We start from the raw sequence: 6,770 nt of genomic DNA, 5'->3' as shown, positions 1-6,770 counted from the left end.
CAGCAGCCTCGACCACCTTGCCCAACCTACTCCCCTTGGTCCCCTGAGCATGCCAGTAGGCGCCGTTCGTCGAGAGGTGGACCACAACGCCATGGCCAGAACGCGCCCACGACACCCACGGGCGACAGGAGCGGCATGGCCATGCCGTGCATGTCGGCCGACGCGCACGCCACGGACACGTGCCGCCTCGCTGCCTCCCTCCCTCTCTGGCCCCCTTTTCTTCACCACTCGCCTCGCCGCGCCACCACGGACGCGCCAGACACTCGCGCGACACGAACGGAGACGAAGAAGAGATCCCGCCATTGCCGCGGCAGACATGGAAGCAATGGACCCAATCCAACGCCGCCCGACCACGCTGTCGCCACCAAACGCTTCGCCAGGAACCGCAGAACAGTGCCGCGCCCATGCCTAGCTCCCTAGCTCGCCGGAATCGCCGCGCCATGGTCGACCGCAACCCTGCCCCGCAGCACCTCGACGCTTCTATAAATAGAGAGCTCCCCGGACCAAACCAAGCACACCACCAGCTTCTCCTCCATCTCTGCTTCTCCACGACCAAGCCACACCCTCGATTGACACTGGAGCAGCCCCAATTTGGCGATCGGAGCCGTCAGTACCCGGAGATCGCCGCCGTCGATTGGAGCCGCCCACAGGTTGCCGCCGGTACCAGGAGCACCGCCGTCGACTACATCTTCCTCGCGCATACTGCCAGCCATCGCCGGACCCCTGGTTAGCTCTCCGACCCCCTAGGCTCGCCGCGCCCGTCGGAGAAGAAGATGAACCTGCGCCGTTGGATCTCGTTTTAATCCAACGCACCGCAATGATCCATACCGTTTCGGGTTTAAAGAGCCGCTGACATGCGGGTCCCACCTTGTCAGCAAGCCCACTCGCACGAGATGCGCTGCTGGGCTGGATTTCTCTGTTTTGAATCGTTTCTGCCCAAGTTCTTTTCCCGCCGGCCCTTTAATTCAAATCTTGTTTAAATAATTTCAAACAAATTTCAATACTGGCCCTGACTTTGAAATTAAATAGAATCTGTTTGGCTTGGCCAAATTTAGCAAATTTGTTGTTGTTAGAAAGCCACTGAAAAGATCTACAACTTGCCACTAGTCTCACTGTGAGATCGGTTGTAGAATTAAAGTGACAAAAAGATTAAGTCAGGGACTTTTGCACATTCAAATAAATCTTAAAAATCAACCAAAAGTGATATTTAGTTAATTCCAACTCCAATATCTCACATTTAACTTACACTAATTGTTTCTGTAAAAATATGGTGTGGTCACTTTGTATGATCATGACCTAGTTTAAATAATGGATAATATGGCTAGTTTACTTAAGTGATATTGTCCAAAACTATTATGAAAATCTTATGAAGTATCTTACTTCATTTAAATCTTGTCCCAAGTACTTTCATATGAAGTTTAGACCCCTGGTCAAATACTCTCACATGAAATATTTGGTGATATTAAATCATTTGTGGAATTGTTAAATAGTATGAGGTATCTCTACCTCATTTAAATCATTTTCTCAAATGATGATGATGAATGGTTGACTTAGGTAAACATGAATTCATGTACGATTGATGGAGAAATTAAATCTTAAGAAGATTCAATGAGAGGAAATTATTCCTCAAGAACTATATGGAAACTATCATTTACATATGTAATGAGAGGAAATTATTTTTTCTAAATAAAGAGAACCAATGCACCCAATTGTGTTATGTATGTGATTAGAATAGTTGTGTGAAGTGATGATGTGCTTAGTATAGCTCTTGAACTTGTTGAGTGATTATACCTCGTATTTGACTTTAGACGCTAGCACCGGAGAATACCAGGAGGAGGAGGGATTCTACCAAGAGGAGGAAGAGGAGCACCTTGAGAACTACCAAGGCAAGCTAATATTCTTGCAAAGTGCAAAGCCCTTTGGGGCAAGGCACCATGAATCTTACCTTTCTTACCAGAAATCCTATCCCAAGTTGTTACCTTACAAGTTTTTACTTGTTTATTTAAAGAGTTACTTTTATAGTTAACTTTGGTATAATTTAAGAAGATTACTAGAGTAGCAAAGTTAGTCTCAAGCTAGCCAAGCAAGATAGCACCCCTCATGATTAGTGCTAGTGCTAAATATTAAAACTTGACTACTCTAGATGGGAACATGTGACTTGAATTGAATTTGAAACCTTGGAATGATGAGTCATTCCATTGAATGATTTTTGAAGGTGAATATGACCAAGAGAAGATGGTGATTTTTTATTAAAACTGATGTTGGTTTGAATGCGATACCTTTCCAATTTTGAGTACCCCCACAATATCTGATTATGGGTAGGGCTTAACTGGAAATTTATGCATCTTAGTATGGGTTCCCTCTGAACACACATCATAGGGGTTATGCCGAGGTTGCCTCCGTTGTTGATGAATGATGTGAATTGAGGTGAATTGTACGGCCAAGCCATGTGCAGTTCCCAGGTTGACAGTTGGTCTTCACTGGGAGGCCAAGCTCATGGGGAGAGGTGCTCATACTAGGGTTTGTAAGTGAAAGGTTATGGTTGATGATCCGCGTACGTGTGTTACGATGATTCGGGGTAATCCCGACGGATGAAATCAAATGTTGTGGCACAAGTGTGCAACCTCTGCAGAGTGTAAGCCTATTCGAATAGCCGTGTCCACGGTTACGGACGGTTGGAAAGGCCATACAGTTTCCGGTGTCAGATCCTTGAAAATGTTGGTGAAATGAATGGTGAATTGGTGACTTGTTTTGAATTACAACAAATGTTGTGGGAATGACACTAATGTTCCCACTTGAGTTAGTTAGCACTTGAATAAGTCTTTTTCTCAAATACTTGTGAACTAAAATTGTCTTTATGCAAATAAACTAGAGCTTAGCACCCTCTCACTAGAATTGTTAGCCCTTACACTAGTATTAGTTTGCGAGTACTTAAAGTACTCACGGTTGTGTCCCTGGCTATTCAAATGGCCAGAGTATGAAGATGAACAGAACTACCAAGGAGATGACCAGCAGGACGCCTACGACAACAAGGAGTCTTCCGACGTCAAGCGTTGGCCTGTGGACTAGAGAGTCCATTTATCTTTACGCTTCCGCTATGAACTTGTGTTTGTTCGTTGATCAATAGATCAACTATTTGTGTAATATGGATTATGTGATTCAAGTTGTAAGACAATATGGTTTGTAATGAATGATGATTATGATATTCAACTATTATGCCTCGCAACAACAATATTCCTGGGATTGCGATGAATGACATAATAGGCATCTGGACTTAAAAATCCGGGTGTTGACACGTTGGAGGTGTCAGCGATGTTCTCATCCCGCTTGAGCGCAGGTTTTGCCGAGCGCGCGGACTTGGTGGGGGCGTTGTTGTCACCGGCTGCTTCTTTTGCCGGCATCTGCCGCGCCGGCCATCATCACCTGTTATCACCAGAATTTGACCGAGTCAGAGGTGGGCCGCGATCAAGATGGGTTTGAAGAATATATATGGAAGAAATACGTGAATCGGCCTTGTATACCAAGTTTGGGCTAATTGCCCGTGTATCTGTACCATAGTAGGATATGTGTCTGTTAGGAGTTAGAGTTTTACCCGTGCACGGTTAGGTGCACGCTTGAATTAGAAAGTCCCCTGGACTATAAATATGTATCTAGGGTTTATGAAATAAACAACAACCAACGTTCAACACAAACAAATCTCGGCGCATCGCCAACTCCTTCGTCTCGAGGGTTTCTCCCTCGTAGCACCATGCTTGCCTAGATCGCATCTTGCGATCTAGGCAGCATAAGCTTATTACGTTGTTCATGCGTTGCTCGTCGTTGAAGCCTTTTTGATGGTGAGCAACGTAGTTATCTTAGATGTGTTAGGGTTAGCATTGTTCTTCGTATCATATGTCTGTCGTAGTGCAACCCTTATACATCTAGCCGCCCTTACACCTATCTTAGGTGTAGGGGCGGCACCCCGCTTGATCATTGTTTAGTAGATCCGATCCGTTACGGTTGCATCCTTGTTCTTCAAGGATTAGTTTAATATCCGCATTAGTTAGGCCTTACAAAGGGTTGGAGGATCCAGCGGCGTGTGGGGTGGAGTTTGCTAGCCCTAGACAGGATGTTCCGAGGATCAACCTCGTGTTGGTTTTTAGGCCCTGTCTAGGATCGGCTTACGATCACCGTACGCGAGCGCGAGGCCCAATCGTGAGTAGGATGATCCGATTATGCGGTGAAAACCCTAAATCGTTGTAGATCGCATTAGCTTTATCTTGATCAAGCAGGACCACCATATATTCGTACACCTCGTATGAATCTTGGGTGGATCGGCTCTTTGAACCGATTCACAGGACAACCTGAGAGCCGATCGAGGCTCGTATTTAACGTTTACGTGTATGCCATGCAGGAACCAAGCGAGGCATCATCCAACACCTTCCTGACCAGGTATAGGTCAGGTGGCACGCCCTTGCGATAGCATCGGACGTGTGACCAGAAGGCTTTGCGGGCCGTCGCTGCGAGGGATCGGGGCCAGCCGCAGCCCTAGTTGTTCCCGGCTCTACGGTGTTGCCGGCCGCTGCCCGCCGGTGGGTTTCTGACCGCAACACATTCCGGCACGCCGGTGGGACCATCTTCGACATCCACCGCATCGCCATCTACATCCGAGATGGCGGAAAGCACTCCGGTCAAGTACGAGGATCTGACTGACAAGCTCAAGAAGAAGCATGACGAGATCAAGGCAGTCCTCGAAGCCGAACTCATCGGCTCTTTCCACAGAACCCGCTCCCATGGCGTCAGGTGGAAGGGGTTCTCACCTGAAGGCGCACTTGATGGAGTGGACCTGTCTGCCCCGTCAGAAGAACGCACCAGGTCGCTGCGTCAGGAGATCAACTACATGGTGGCTCATTCGCCGCACCGCCACTCGAGAGCCTGGTGAACACTTTGGAGCGTGTCGCTCTGCGCGTGATCCAGGAAATCATGAGCCATCGGTATTCTCCGTCGGGACCAGCTCTGGGGACTCACAAAGGAGAGATGCAACTCCAGTCCCATCCACCGCTGCCGTTCGCATGGGCGGCACCAGAAGTGCCGAACTCATCGGCATACGTCGTCTACAAGATTGGTGGTGATCCTAGTGACTACCAATTCCTACCTGAGGCGCCCAAGGAGATCCCGCACGGATACACGTGCGCATACGTGCCAGACTGCAGTACCTGGGCACTCTCGACCAGGCTGCAACAGCAGGGGCCTCTGGAACAGCAGGAGGAACGTCGGGAGCAGATCTTGAGAAGAAACGTGGTTTGCTAAGTACGCCACTCCGACAAACCTCCAGAGCCCAGCTCCTGCAGTTGGCTCAGAACCGGAAAAGCAAGCATGGCTGGCTAAGTATGCCACCCCGGCGAATCTTCAGGGTTCGACACCTTCAGCCATCACCGCGGATCAGATTTGTACAATTCTGAAAGATCAGTTCGGCATGATGCCGAAAAGGAAGACGTTCGGCTATACCAAGCCGTACCCTAACGAGTACGAATTGATCCCGCTACCACCCAAATATCGGCTCCCGGACTTCACAAAGTTCAGTGGATCAGATGGTTCCAGCTCGATCGAGCATGTGAGCCGATATTTGGCACAGCTGGGCACGATCTCAGCATCAGACGAGCTGCGCGTGAGGTTCTTCGCACAGTCCCTCACAGGATCGGCTTTCGGGTGGTACACATCGCTGCCACCGAACTCAATCCGGACTTGGAAGCAGTTGGAAGAGCAATTCCATGAGCAGTATCACTCAGAGGCTTCCGAGGCTGGCATTGCCGATCTAGCGCAAGTACGACAGAAGCGCGGGGAAACAGTGTCAGAATACATCCGGCCGCTTCGAGACCGTGAGGAACCGATGCTATTCGGTTCATGTAAGTGAAAAAGAAGCGATCGAGTTGGCGGTGGTGGGTCTCTCATCATCGATCAAGGACGTGGCCTCCCAAGCGCACTACCCTTCATTGGCGCACATGGTGCGAGGCTGTCGGCATATGAACGAGCGCCACCCAGATGTTTACCAGGACAAATTCAAGCGTGCGGTGGCCCTGGTTGAGGCAGACGAGGATGAAGGTGCTGCGGGAGATCGAGAGGTAGCAGTGGCTGAATGGACTCGAGCGGCGGGCCCCGTGTCCTGCAAATGGGTGAAGCCACAAGGCCCTCCAAAAGGGTTCGACTTCGACGTGACCAAAACCGAGCAGATTTTCGATCTCTTACTCACGGAGAAGCATATAAAGGTACCCGAAGGCCACAAGATCCCTACGGTGCAGGAGCTGAACGGAAAGCCATACTGCAAGTGGCATAACACGTTCACCCACACCACTAACGACCGCAGGGTGTGGCGGCAGCAGATCCAAATGGCGATAGAAAAGGGCGGTTAATTTTCAACCGAGTACGCCATGAAGGTCGACACACACCCCTTCCCCGCCATTAACATGGTGGAGTATACTTACCATGGAGGGTGCCAGCCAGATTTCTCGTGCAATATCAACATGGTGGGACCCGGGCACCACTCGGTAAGGACGGAGATGAGGGCAGCTGCTCTCATAGCAAAGACACAGAGGAAGCCGCTCCACGCGATCGGCTCCGCCACGACGGCAAGCGCTACGTCACAGAGGGAGAAGTGAAGAACATAAGATATCAGCGACCTCTCTCTAATCACCTCCTCAACAAGTATGTGAGTCAGTACGACCAACGCCGGCGATACAACGACGATGATGAAGAAGATCGTCTGGCTAGGGACGACAGGAGACGTCGTCGGC

This window comes from Lolium rigidum, chromosome 1 (assembly GCF_022539505.1).
Source record: "Lolium rigidum isolate FL_2022 chromosome 1, APGP_CSIRO_Lrig_0.1, whole genome shotgun sequence".
In the NCBI taxonomy this organism is placed as follows: domain Eukaryota; kingdom Viridiplantae; phylum Streptophyta; class Magnoliopsida; order Poales; family Poaceae; genus Lolium; species Lolium rigidum.
This window is presented reverse-complemented; position numbering follows the sequence as displayed.